The sequence below is a fragment of the Anser brachyrhynchus genome (assembly GCF_964034855.1).
Source record: "Anser brachyrhynchus genome assembly, chromosome: 1".
NCBI lineage: Eukaryota > Metazoa > Chordata > Aves > Anseriformes > Anatidae > Anser > Anser brachyrhynchus.
In genome coordinates this window covers 90,170,710-90,184,740 of record NC_137694.1, presented here as the reverse complement: position 1 = coordinate 90,184,740, position 14,031 = coordinate 90,170,710, and the positions used below count along the sequence as shown (strand labels likewise).

At 36.1% G+C, this 14,031-nt stretch overlaps 1 long non-coding RNA gene across 2 annotated transcripts in view; it reads right to left on the bottom strand.

Annotated features, from left to right (window-relative positions):
- The window catches only part of LOC308197334, a 246,952-nt gene that overhangs the window by 63,013 nt on the left and 169,908 nt on the right, over positions 1-14,031 (bottom strand). The window contains exon 5 of one of the 2 annotated variants that reach the window (XR_013952824.1): positions 9,741-11,070. The exons of the other annotated variant lie outside the window; for it this stretch is intronic. This is a non-coding gene — a long non-coding RNA (uncharacterized lncRNA). Of the gene's footprint in view, positions 1-9,740; positions 11,071-14,031 lie in introns of those variants that run through there. 2 annotated transcript variants of the gene reach the window in all.

Sequence of the window (14,031 nt, the reverse complement as noted above, 5' to 3'; positions counted from 1 at the left end):
CATAAGAAAATTAAATAAAAGAGTACCACTGATAAAGGAAAAGATAAACTGCTAACATACACAAATACTAAGAAAAAAAAAAAGTAAAATATAAGCTATAAACTATTACACTGTTACATATATATACTTTTTAGAAAAGAGACCAGTGAGACCAGAACTGTAGAAATTATATGTGTAAATACATATAGGGACAACAGAGCAACAGAACCCAGCCGACACATCTGTTTCCAAGAAGACAGCCTGCTGGGGGTTTGAGACTTTTTGGCTTATGGTATTGGTCATATGCTTATGGCATAATGCGTATGGCATTGAAACAGAACAAACTGCAGCTCACCCAATGTGTGAGACAATATTAAATGGGATGAATCAATGCTAAATGAGATTTAAAAGCCAAAAGAGACCTGTTGGTAACTGTCAGAAAAGAGATGTTTTAAGTACTGTAGGCTTCCAGTCTTTTAATTCCTGTGCTGAAACGTGACGCGTGACGTCTTTGGAACACCCAACTTGTACTACCTAGCATCTGATGCAACCTGAAGATGTACTTCTCTTTCCACCTCTCAAATTCATTCTTTAATATTTGCTATATTTCAGCTGACATGCTAATGACTCAAGTGGCCAAACTGACTTCTCATTAATCATCACATAGTAATATCAGAAGGTGAAACTTTGTTCAGTATAAACACTGCTATTATTGCTAAAGTACAGACAGATTTCAACATAACATAAAAGCACACAACTGTGAAAAGTATTCGGATTGTCTCACTTTAATGCTTCTGTAAACAAGTTACACTGATTCTTAATATGGGGGAAATGCATTGATTTTTGTAATTATGCTAGCATTAGATTAACCGAAAATAGTACCATCAAAAATGAAAAAGATAGCAGTTATATAACTTTTCCCCTTCCTTTCTTTAGAATAATATACAAATTTCTAGATAAATGTTTTTGAGAAGTAATATTGTCAACTCTAATTTAACCTAAATTTGAAATAATACTTTAAATCCTACTAAAGTAAAGGAATGTCATTAATAAGTAATACCCTTGATGTCAGTTCTTAAAGAAAAAGCTAATGATAAAAATTTGCTCCAGTAAAAACTAGGTTAGAGTTAAGGATCAACCTTCCCTCTCACCAGGACTACACTGCTCTTGTGACTTAAGGCTCTTAAATTAGAGGATGTAGGAGAGCTGTCATTACTCATAGTTTCTATATTCTGCATGAGGTTTTGCAAATTTCAATTTTTGTCTCAATTTTCTCACTGTTCTATTTTTCCTTTGCATTATGTCATTGTAAAACTATTCCCCTATAACAGTACTTCTACTTGTGTAGCAGGATCTTCCTGCTTTTCTTCTCCTGCAGGCAGATATGCAAAATGCCTAGATGAAATGGACCAAAACTTGCTTAAAGCTAGGAGAGGCTATATATTGTAATAGAAAATTCACCCCTGTACTAGGAAAAAAAAAAAAAAAGAGAGAGTTTTATTTTTTAGTTGTTGTTTTGCTTGTTTGTTTTGTAGGCCTGAGAAATTTGAAAATTTGTTTGTTTGCTTGCCTGGGGGGAATACAAAGGTTCCTTCAATTTTTTTGACTGCAAGATAATGGACTCCAAAACAATTTATGAATTCTTTAAACTTGAAGCCATCTCCTGCTGAATTTCAAATCCAGCAAATATGCTTTAATGGGCCAATGAATTCAGTATTCATAAACTAGGAAAACAAACAAACAAAAAAATAAAAACAACACCAAAAAAAAATCAAGCTAAACCAAACCAAAACCATAATGCCCTGCACATTTTAATACAAAGTGTAAAAACACACATCAGAACAACTAACCAAACCTAGTAACACAGTGCATTTTCTGTTACCTAGTCTCTACATCAAGATCAGTGTCATTTAAAAACATGAATATGTAGATTTAAATTCAAGCTGTGGTCTTGCAGCACAAATTAATTGAATCAGGTACTTAGTGCAGCTAATGCAGGAAGTCAGACTTAATAATCAGCATGCTCCTGCCTGCCCTTAAAATCTATAAAATGACAAATAAATACTTTAACAAGAGATCTACTACACATGATGTTCCCAGGAGAAAAATCTGGCCTTTGATTTTATGTATCTATCAATACCTTAAAGAAATAAGTCTTTAATATATGGTTGTGGTCAAACTAAAGCAAATCTCAGGCGTATAGAATGCAAAGGTCAAATGACACTTAATAAAAATTCCAACACTGGAAAGTACAAAAATTAAGGTTGCTTTATAACTGGCTTTCTCCTGTCTGAAAGAACAGTTGGATTCTACACACTAAATCTGCGTATTAAATGGCTTTGCCTTAGGAGCTATGACAGACCACAAATTTTCCATTTCACTGGGCTGGACACCCCAGTAAAGTAAACTTATAAAGACCCAGAAGAGTTACATGTTCTGCAATGACAGGGAATTTTATTTCCAACATACTAACTCAACAAAGTTGGCCACAAAATTCAAGAGTAAGTTTTTAAGGTCGAGATCAGTTAAACATACTGTAGCATTTAATTTAGGAATATGGGATGGTCTTGTCATACCTCTTTAAAGTGTAAAGATACAGGAATAGTATTAACTGCAGATTCTTTTCCTCACAAATAGGTGACCTCCCAAACTCATTTCTCTTGTCAAGACAGCACTCTTTGAATTGTCTTTCTGATGTTAAACTACACAGGACTTCTACACCTTCTATCTCAAGGGAATAGCAGAGTACTGTTTTCATTTATATGTAGAAGGTGAAAATAACCAAACAATTTTTTTTTTCTAAGCGTATTTTTAGAAAGAAGGAAGGGAGGCAGTAAGAGGGGCCAAGATCCCAAACACTCACAAATCCATCCACGCTTCATTCCTAGTATAAGCCTATTGGTTGAGGATTAATCTAAAGGAAAACTTCCACATCCTTTCATCCCTTCCCTCCACCTTGGGCAGGAAACTCAAAGAAAAAGGGCAAAATATTTTCACTTTCCTCATGGACCAAAGGGGAGATAGATGGAAAGGACTAAAAGACGAAAAGGGCTTAGAAGTTGTTTTTTTCCAATGAGAGGCAAGGCTGTGAAAGCAGAGAGATAAACGCAAAATGAAGGAAAGTATGTAGTTGAATTGGTGCAAAAAGCCAAGTCAACTAACTATGCCTGAGAAGAGTGGACACTTGAAGCATAAACAGGCAAGATTTCACCATTATAAAGCAAAGGCTACAGCGTGTAGAAAGACATAAAGCTTTGTATGTGCATCTCATGTATGCCTGACAGAATAAGCTGCTAAAGAGTCTCCTATCAGCTCATAGACTGTGTCCAGACCTCCATCATAGGCACTCTTCCAAGCGCTGAGATGATGCAGCTGTTGGCAAACCTGAAACCAGAATGGCTAAGGTATAAGGAGCAGCATGATGCAGAGCTAGTGAAAATGGCAAAATGGCAAGTATAGCAAAGGTTGAATCATGGAGAGGACGTCAAAGTTTTATTTTATTTTTATTTTTTTTGGTAGAAAAGTGACTAGTAGAGCAAGGAGACCTGCAAGGTGTGGCCAGAAGAAGTGGAAGCAGGTAATGGCAGCAGTTAGTGAAGAGAGGCTAACAGAAACAAGCCATAGTAACAGATCAGGTCAGTTTAAACTAGACCTTGGTACTCAGCAAGCCTTAAAAATATTTGAACTGTAAATAAGTTATTGAAGCAATCTGATAAAAAATAGCTGGTCTCACCAAAGGAAAAGCTGTGAAATTGTTTTAATTAATCTTTAGAAATATTAATTGCTACTGCTTAGTTGCCTTGCATGATTTTCTTTCCTTCCTTAATAAAAATTTTGGTTTTAGTCATTTGACTCATGATTCCAAGTGGAGAAAATTAACTCACAGAGTGATAGAAAAGTTTAACATAATTTTCCCTGTGGTAATCGGTATTTTGGGTAAATCTTCTTAAACAAGCCCTGGTAGAAAGGTCAGAGCAGTAACAGGTATAAGAGGGAGAAAAGATGCCTGTATGTCATACTCCTTTCTGAATGCAGTAAACCTCTAATGACTAGGCAGGCAGTATGAAGAACCTGCTTACCTGCATACCAGCAACGGGAAAGAAAACGGAGCTTACAGAAATTGGTCACTTTCTTTTCAGTCAACTCATACAAGTTTCAAGACAATCAATATGCAGCATTACAGCATATGCCAAGTGAAGATGTTTATGGAAAAACCAAACCAAGCTAAACCACAAAACCTACCATAACTCTTTTCCTTACTGAAGTTTGGTTTTTGAATAGCTGAAATAAAGGACCTCTTTTTCATCGTGGTAATAGGACCATCTCTCTTTCAGGAACGTTTCAGAAGAGGGCAATTCACAAACTGCCCATTATATGACAGATTAGAAATTAACTACCCTCTCATGGCTTTAGCCAATAAAGGAGCAGAAGAAAGTATGTGATAGCTTTTCTGCGCTGCCAGCTCATGACAACGTGACAAACATGATAACTTCTTGAAAATGCCAGTCCCAGCTTTCTCTCTACCACTGATAACATTAAATGTTGGCTGATGTCACTCTTAGTGGACAGCTGCCTGCTTGGAGAATAATAATACCATATAATCTGTGCTGATACACTGCACATATACACACACATCTTGTTAGAAATATAATCACATAGTGTATTTCATGTTTAAAATAGTGTAAAGTAAATGTGATTATTAGAGTATGATTGCAGGTGATAACATTTTCTAAATGTTTTGTTAGACTGTATAGATAGATACATTACTCAAACGTTTCTGGAAAACCTTAAAGAGGAAAAGAGAAGAAAAAAATCATTATTTGAGGACAAATTCAAAGAGGAAAAGATGGGAGAGAGGAGCCAATTAGAGCTAATGTGGATTTAGAAAACTCATTTTGTGATTAGGAGAATGACCTGTAAGTTAAAAAAAAAAAAACAAACACCTGTAACCATGTGATCAGATGAAAGTTAATGTTTCTGAACTGAATTTTAATAGGAAATTGTATTTACTAAGTGCAAAGAAAAGTCCTTGTTTAAAAAAAAATGAACTTTTTACAGCTTTCCAGCCCTCTAATGTTGCCCTCATCTTTCCACATTCCCTCATCTTTACTGAAATACATAAGGTGCCTGCATCTACAGGGTAACCATTAGGAACACACTGACTCTGTGCAGTTAAGACATCCTATTTTATTGTTTGAGTACTTCTAATAAGTTTAGAAAAAAAAAAAGCACTTAATTGATTGAACATACCAAGAGATATTTAATGACTATATAAGTAAAAGGACAGTCAAAACCAGTGACCCACCCTTTCTATCATCACTCCTAAAATGGGCAGCAGTTCCTAAAGTTTGTCATAATTTATGAAACAGAATGAAGCAGTTTGATTTCATATGTGACCTTAACCATGAAGTGCTGTTTGTTGGAGAGGTGTTTATGACATTAATTTGATATGGAATCAGGGATGGCAAATAACCAATGAACAGAAAGATGTCATTTTTCAGCATGAGCTGACCAACGTTTTGCATGACTGATCTTCCTTTCATCATATCAAGACTGAATCAGGTAAAATGTACCAGTCCCTTCAATGAAAGTAGTAGCATGTTCTCTACCTTAATCTAAGGAGTCTCAAAAAAGAAATGGATTTCATTGTGCTCAGTGGTGTCTTTCAAGCTGGACAAAAGCTAGCAGGCTTAGTTTGAAGAGTAAATGCTTCATTTGTGTACATTGATAGGATCATTACCAATAATATGCCTGTAGTTCCACAGACTACAGTATTAGGTGCTTGCTCATTATCTTAAAAAATACTATAATAAACATAAGGGTATCATTCCCTTTAATTAATTAGAAGAAGGTTTCATTTATTATATAATAACACACTGGCAAGCTTTCATGTAACATTTAATGCCCTGCAAAATATATGTTAAGCTACATATATGAGCTGAATAATACTATAACTGCATAACTTCAAATATATTTTATGCCTTCGAAAAGAAGTGGTAAAATATGCACGTTCTTTGATTATTTACAAAGATTATTTCATGTGCTTTGTGATGGAGTAACAAAGATTTTTTACTCACTTTATATGGCCTTGGTAAACTTAAAAAGTGGTACTTTTGAAGAAATGGGAAGAACTACATCTCTATGTCGCTACACAGAGGGCTCATAAACAGTGTGGGTGTCACTTATAACATCTATAGCTACACTTGCTGCCTGTTTGGTCTATTCAGCCCAGTTCCACACTAGAGCTGAGGGATCCCTGAGGAGCATGGAAAGTCTGCTGGGAGATCCTTCTGTGATCTGCTATAGGCAACATATGGCTCTTGGATGCATGAAAAATACTATGTAGCTGGTAAGACCTGGAATATTTTCCTGCCTCACCTTATCAATTATTGGCATTTCAAAGCAAAGCTGCAGTGCTCCAACCAGAAAAGCAAGTATGCAGTCAGAAGTAATTAAGACCTCAGGAGGTTGTCTCTTTCCCATAGGAACCCCACTAGCCCCCCCTGGTAGGTAGCACAATTAATACAGGCTATACTTAACTGACAGTCAATGGTGAAATCCATTTTCTTGCACCAGTGTGAAAATGACAAGTTCACAGGGATATACATCTTTCATTGCCTTTGGTGCATAATATGGGATTAATCGTGGAATTGATTAACTGGGGATGAAATGACAAAAAAGGGTACCATTACAATTTCAAGGCAAGATGTGTATTCTTTCTGATTCTTCCTCAGCCTTCATTTATGAATGACAGTTTAATTCTCAGATTCCATTTAAACTCATTATTAGAATGCAGTTATTTGTACAATGCATGCCATTCAAACTCGGATATATTTTCCCACAAAATACTGCCTGACACAAGACTGACCTGAATCTAGAGATCAAAATAAAGAGGGTCATTATTTTTTCTAACATTTTGCTGATAAGAATATTCAACCTGATTAAAGAAGTCTTTGAGCAAGCTAGCTAAAATTTCTTCCTCAGATGTTTGAAAAAAATGCAATTTCCTTTTACAGTGGTAATCTATTTAGTCCTCGATTAAACCAACTTCACTGAGATTTTCATTATGGAAAAATCATCATTTCATATTTCTGAATCAGTATATAAAGTGACCGACTTTAGGCAAGCAAGGAGAGCATGATTATTGAGAACGGCTGAGATCAGCAAATTCTGAAAGGGGGCCACCTACTCTCTGCAGCTGTATATGGCTGAATTTGTTTTTGTTAAGGAGCTTAAATATTGACTTAGTTATATAAGCGCCTAAATTGGAAATGGTTGGTATACATAAAAATAAAAAACTCTGAAGTGAAACACCAAGCAATGGGTTAAATGTAAGCGTGTGCATTTTGAGGACAATCTGTTAAGATCCTAAATAAAGAAGAAGAAAACCTTCTTTACATTCATATTTAACTGCTCTAGGAAGCAACTGTTTTTTTTCACATCCGTTTTACATGTGTCAAATTCCATTTGCATAGGACGTCATTGTGGCAAAATCCAGAAATCTGGTTAAACTATATAGCCAGCAGTATTTCTAACACATTAATTCTGCAGAGTTCTTAAATATTGCTCTCTTTGTAGAGCAGTATTTTACAGAATACATAAATAAATCAGCATACAACCATTTGTTTAATAACTGCTTTAGGATATTAATATAGAGTGCACAAATACTATGTAGCCTTACATTTTATTTCAGTAGTGGCCTAGATTTTCGTGATGATAAATTTCTTACTTTTTGTGATGAAAAATTCATGTTGCCATACAATTTATAGAAAAAACTTCCCATGGATTCTGTTGACAGCCTTGCAATCTGGCTACATCTGGCATTTCAGAACTGTACAAACACAAAGTCCCACTTCAGGAAGTTAGACAGTGAGAGTAATCAACACGTAAAGGACACACAGGTATATTTTCCTTCTTTCACTTCCAAATGGCTCATTTATGGTTGACATCTCTGGCACTAATCCACGAGTATGTGACGTGGCAGTTTAGGGTATTGAATTCACCCCTTTTCTGTTCTATGTTGACGGATACTGCATCCAGCAATCATCTTATTTAATGTTGGTTGGTATCCTGCTAACACACCAGAGGCTGTGATTTCCAGTTCATATTTTGCTTTGCTCAGGTCAGGCAGTGGCTCTACATTTAAATGGAGTTTTTTGATAATCTGAGATACTAGATTTAAAGGGAAATGTGAAATCTTCTGATGCCACAGGGATAATAGGTGTGATTCTTCATCACTACTGTTAATTATCACAGTCTCTGAAGCGCCAGATTTCAAAATGTTTAGAGTAATATCCAGTTTCCCTATGGATTGTCACTGCACAGTGCAGAATTCCTGTGCTGTGCTTCATAGCAAAGGACAGAGAGGGTGGCACATACTGTCAAAATACTTTGTAAGTGCTCTAGGCATATGTTATATTTAAAGATGAGAATATATATATATTAAATGTCATTCCAAGAACAAAAATGGAGCAAGCGATAGCTTATATCAGAAAACGACTGCTTCAAGGGAATGACAGCCCCCTCTCTCCCCAACCCCCCCTCCCCCTCCCCCAGTGTCACTGGGATCTTCTGGGATCTTCCTTGCAATCATCAAGAGAGTATGTGTTGCCTTGGTTTATGTTGGATCATATTGAGGAAGATGTACAGGTCTTCTGATTTAGTATTATTTTCCCCCATTTTGAGATTCCCACAGGAGTCTACCCCTGCAGGGTGCTCAAGTAGCTCCTGGGCAGTAAATGCAACTGCTGGGACTTTATATGGGATCAACCTCTTGCTAATGGCTGAGCTGCGTGCCACTGGAAGAGAACCTGAATATCACTGGATGCTTCCTTTTGTGCCTACGTATGAGACACAAGAACAGACTGTGCAGTTTTTCTGTGCATTGCCCATACAAAATGGTTCAATGACTGATACAATGATACAGTGCAATCCAAAGCATACCAATAATACAGTTGCATTTCCAACAGTTATCACAGGCCTTGGAGCACCTCTTACAGTGACCTCTTTCAGAAGTCAAGCTCTACTTAATTTTGCATACAACGGTTTTTGTGAAACTAGGGTCTCTTTCTATAAGCTAGGAAAGGAGCAGGCTGGAGAGATCTGCAGACAACGAAAAAAAAAGAATGTGGGGAGACAGCAGTCTAAAGTTCTTTACCAGCTTAAACAGTGAGACTTACTTTGAAAGGCAATTTTCTTCATTGTATATAGCTTCTCTTGCCCCTTTCCTTATCTGGCTACAGAAGCTGCTCAGAAATGAAACAGAGAGTTGCACAGCAATCTTTCAAACAGTTCTCAAGCAAGACTACATGGAGTCCAGCTTCACAGAGGCATAAGTAGACACTTGGCTGGGAGCAGCATAATTCTAATGAAACTGAGGGATACTGTAAGATACAGAGGATTCAGGGAGGAATAGAGGGGCAGACACAAGAGCTAGAGAAGTGACTGCATCACATATCTGGCATGAGGTCAGCCATGTCCACGCTAAATTAAAACAAATTAGGAAGCATACTGAAGTCATGCTGAACAATGATCAACAACTGAAAAATTCTTTATGTATAAGAGTGTCCCACTGTATACAACTGCATTCACTCTTGCCAGATATTTTAAAAAACAACTCCCATTGGAAGCGGATGGTAAGAGAAAGATAATTGCATATGGCCTTAATTACATAGCACACATTAAAGATAAATGGCACTCTCATTTTCCAAAGAAAATAATCATAATTACTATACAGATTCAGAATCTTTAATTGCCTTTGAGTAATTATCCATTTCTCTTTCCACTATGTTCAATTTAATTTGTACAATAATTAGTAGAAATAAAATACAAAAGTAAAAATAGTCAGATTTTCTCTTTATTTAAAATTGGGAAGATAAATAATCCTAGATTTTAAAAGCTGTTTTCATCATCCTAGTTATTCATTTCCTGATCTTTATTAGTATTTACTGTCATCAATACAGAATCACCTTGCAAGTTCACATATTAACAAAGATAGCTATAACCATTTTAATGGCTTTATGAATTAGTAAGGTAATAAATATTAAATAAAGGTATTCTGCATCAGTGTGTTCCTCATTCATTTTTCTTCTGCTGACACAAGTTTAGTTTTTAATTATGATACTATGTTGTGACACACTGGTACCATCATTGGAAGAAATAATGAAGTTTTCATAACGGTGACTTCGCTATGGTGCTGCACTATTGAACAGTCTCCAAGAAGCAAGAAAGAAACTGCCACTTATGTCTGAGAGTGATGAAGCATATGGTTAACAAAGTGTAGACTAGCTACAGTTTTGTGTGGATTTTATTTTATTTATTTATTTTTTAATATGGAGCATATTTCACAAAATCAGTTTGAGCTTTATGTGTCTTTTCCTTTCTCCATAGACTAAACCTATTTCCTTTTGTGGAAAGTGACTTTAATGAACATCGTTTTCTACTGTCTTAAAGAGCAAATTTTATTCAGCAGCAGGGACAGAGCCAATAAAAGTGTATTTTTCTCTATCCTTTTGAGAGCATACTACAAAGACTTTTATATAGAATCAATTTGTTGTTTTCTTTTTTAGTTCTGGGGGTTCAAACAAGATTGAAAATTCTTTTCAGTTACATCCCTTGTTCATTTTGCACATATTCTCAAATTATCATTGTCTGTTATCAATATACTTATTATATGCTTAGAGTCAATATGCCTCTATGTAGCAATAGATGCTTTAAAATCAGGCAGCTGCTGGATGTGGATCTGGTGACTCAGGCAACACAGGGTTGAGACATTCTTGCTCATTACAGTAGAGCAGAAGGTAGGTGCAAGAGCAAGCTGCTCCCTATCTCCAGGCCCTTCACAGATATCTGTGAGGATAGAAGAGACACTTCTGTATATTTTGACCTTGTTAATGAAGTTTAAAAATTTCCAAAAAGTGAATGTAGTTTAGACACAGCTCTTCCTCAAAGATTAGTTAACCAGAGTTTGTGCAGTGTAGATTCTGTGCACGTGGAAACAGCAAGGATTTCTTTTGTAGGTCTGACATGTTAAGTGGGTCTAGTAGGAAGCACTGATGGCCAGCATCAGACTTGCAGTAAGTCTCCACATACCTATAAAGATACAAATATAATCTTTTCTCAAATTCACCTCTTCTAGTAGTTTCGTATATTTGCCATATACATTTGATGATCTTTTAAATAGGCAGAATATTATGATTACCACAAAATTGCTATGCTGAATCTTAAGCTGTGTAAATGATTTGCATTCTGTCAGAATTTGGTGAAACTTTGTGTTAATAAAACCTTTACATAACTTTTCTTCTTACATAGGCTTTGCTTATTTGAACTAATCTGGATTAGGTTTACAATGGCTGAGCAAAACTGTTTATATTCTGAGTACAGATCAACAAGGCATAACACAGGTCTACTCTGAAATAACCCAAAAAACAAAAATGGTAAAAACAACAACAAAACAAAACAAAGAAAAACTAGTTATTTGATCTGAAACTGACAGCAGCCAGTTAGTTTCAGGGCCAAAGAAAGCATTTGCACGTTTTGCACACTTGCAAAACTGTCTGCAAAACAGGTCATGAATAAAACATAGAAATAAGTTACGGAACAATAGGAACGTATATAGTTAAACATAAATACAATACAAGTGAATATCATGCAGTCAGTTCCTCATCTCAGGAGGCACATCCATACATATTAGCAAAAGCTCAGTTTCAAAGCTGTATATTTCAGAAGTGAAGGTAATTGAATAAAGTCCCTTTACCTCACTATAGAGCTAATTTAAATGACCTAAGTCTGTAATTTCATTTTGTGAGAGAACTTTATTTATCCTCTAAGGCCTGTTAGTACTGACTTATCAAATTCTGTTGAACAGTCTAAGTATCTGGCAGGAAAATCCATCACAGTGTTTGTTTAGTTTTTTTTCATGTTCTGCAAAAGCATCCAGTGTTTATAAGATCTACTAGCATTGCTTAGAGTGGTAAATTGCAGAGATCATGAAATATGGAACCAAGACAGGCTTCTTACCCTACTTTTAAGACAGAGTATCTGAAAATATTTCTAGTGCAATTAAAGGGTTCGATTGTACCCCAAGGCACAGCCCCAAGCAAGAGCTAATGTTTAAACCAGTCCACCTCTGTCCTTGAGATGTCTGTACACTGAAACTCCTGCCAGAAACCGTTTTTCCCCTCTTGCCACAGATTTGCAGCTGATAGTATATGAGATGGAAGTTAGGGTAAAATCAGAGAGGAAGTGAGAGCCTGCAGATGTTACTAATTACACAATCCTGTTGGACCTTTCTCCCAGTTTTCTATGTTTTCCTGATTTTGGATAGATAGAACCATCCTATTATGAACTGAGATTAGCACTCACAGTTTTGTTTCTTGAAAACCTTTAACATCTGTGCTAAATGTGCAAGATCTGTCATTTGAACTACAGAAAATGTTCATTATCTATTAAAAGGACATTGCCCTATCACACAGTAGAGGATTTCTGATTTAAACAACCATTTACATTTTACGTCCTGTCCAGATAGCACTATGTACATACTAACTGCTAAACTACCACAATAAGGATGGTACAGATGTTTTCCACAAGGAAAGCAGAAATAAACAAGTATGTTTGAAAGAAATTCTTCAGTAAACATAGCCAGTAATCAATCATAAATGCAACCTTATGTAAACTTTGAAATAACAACATTCAGTAATCTAAACAGCAATCACCTTCAGCAGAATCCTGCTCACGCTGCTGTATTTATCTGGATCTCCTTTAAAAATATTTTACTCAACTAATATTTCTTATAGATCAAAAGACTGAAATACGAGTGAGCAAAAGAAGTGGTTGTGCTGACAAAACCAGTGTTCCTTGTCTGACTTTAATTCCAGCTAATTTACTGCTCAGATTTTGATTTTATCAAAATAATGTCATTTATCAAACATTTCTTCCTGCATTACACAAAAAGAGAAAGACAAAAAAGTGCCACAGCAGATGGTATTGTAATAGACCATTTACTTGTCTCTGCAAAGAGCACAATGGCCACAGAACCAAGTCCTAAGAAGCCATCAAAGATGCTCTTTCCATGGAAGAAATAAATAACCTTTCCTCCCTTATGTATGAAATTGCTCTTGATACATCACTCAATAAATTCATGAAACATTTCTACGTACTAATGACAACCCCGTGATATGCTAAACTTCTTAATTACTCCAAAGCAAGAGAAATTAAAGGAAGGCTAATGATCCGTGTCGTTAAAATGATCTTCTAAGGGAGATCATGCATTGCACTTCTGTTATGTCTCAAAATAAGAAGGACCACTATTGTGACTGCTGGAGGGAGAAGCGATGGCTGTTCTGCCCACGACTCCTGTCCAACAGCCCGACATGCTGTGCCATTGTGAGATCCCACCAGGCTTGCTCCTCAGAGAGGGGGAGTCTCTCAGGGAGAAAAGCAAGGCCTGAAAATACTCCATGCTAGACAAACTTCCCAGTAAAGCAGCACAGCTGCCTTGGGAGAAAAGTCATGGTTCAGGGAACCTGTGTTATCTATTACCAGTTCTTGATAAATTCCAGAAGTGTGAAGCCTGGAATTGGAGGAAAAATCTCATTTCCATATGCATGCATTCATTGCCTGCAACACGGTGCTCCAGTGTCTGCTTTCTTTTATGTATTTATGTAATAAAAATAGTATCTGCAAATGCCCATGAATATAGGCATGCTGTTTTTTGATGCAAAGCGTTACTTTAGCTTTTCAGATGAAAGTTAACAGATCTTAACCAAGTACAGCTTATTTTCCTCTGATTTACAAAGTAAGGTAGAAAAATGATTTAGCCCCCCTTGTTTAGTAAAATCACACAGTATAGTGGTAGAATGAATATAAGTAGCACAGAGATCAATGAGCAGAAATTGTCAGAGACCTCTTCAGAAAATGGCATGAATAAAAATGAAAGTCAAGGAACTGAATTCTGAATTTTTAGATATCTTATCAAGAAAGAAGTCACAGATGGCCTGTTGAAGAATCAGTTATGGATGTAAGGTCCGTGATCCAAAAGCTTTGTGCCAGTGA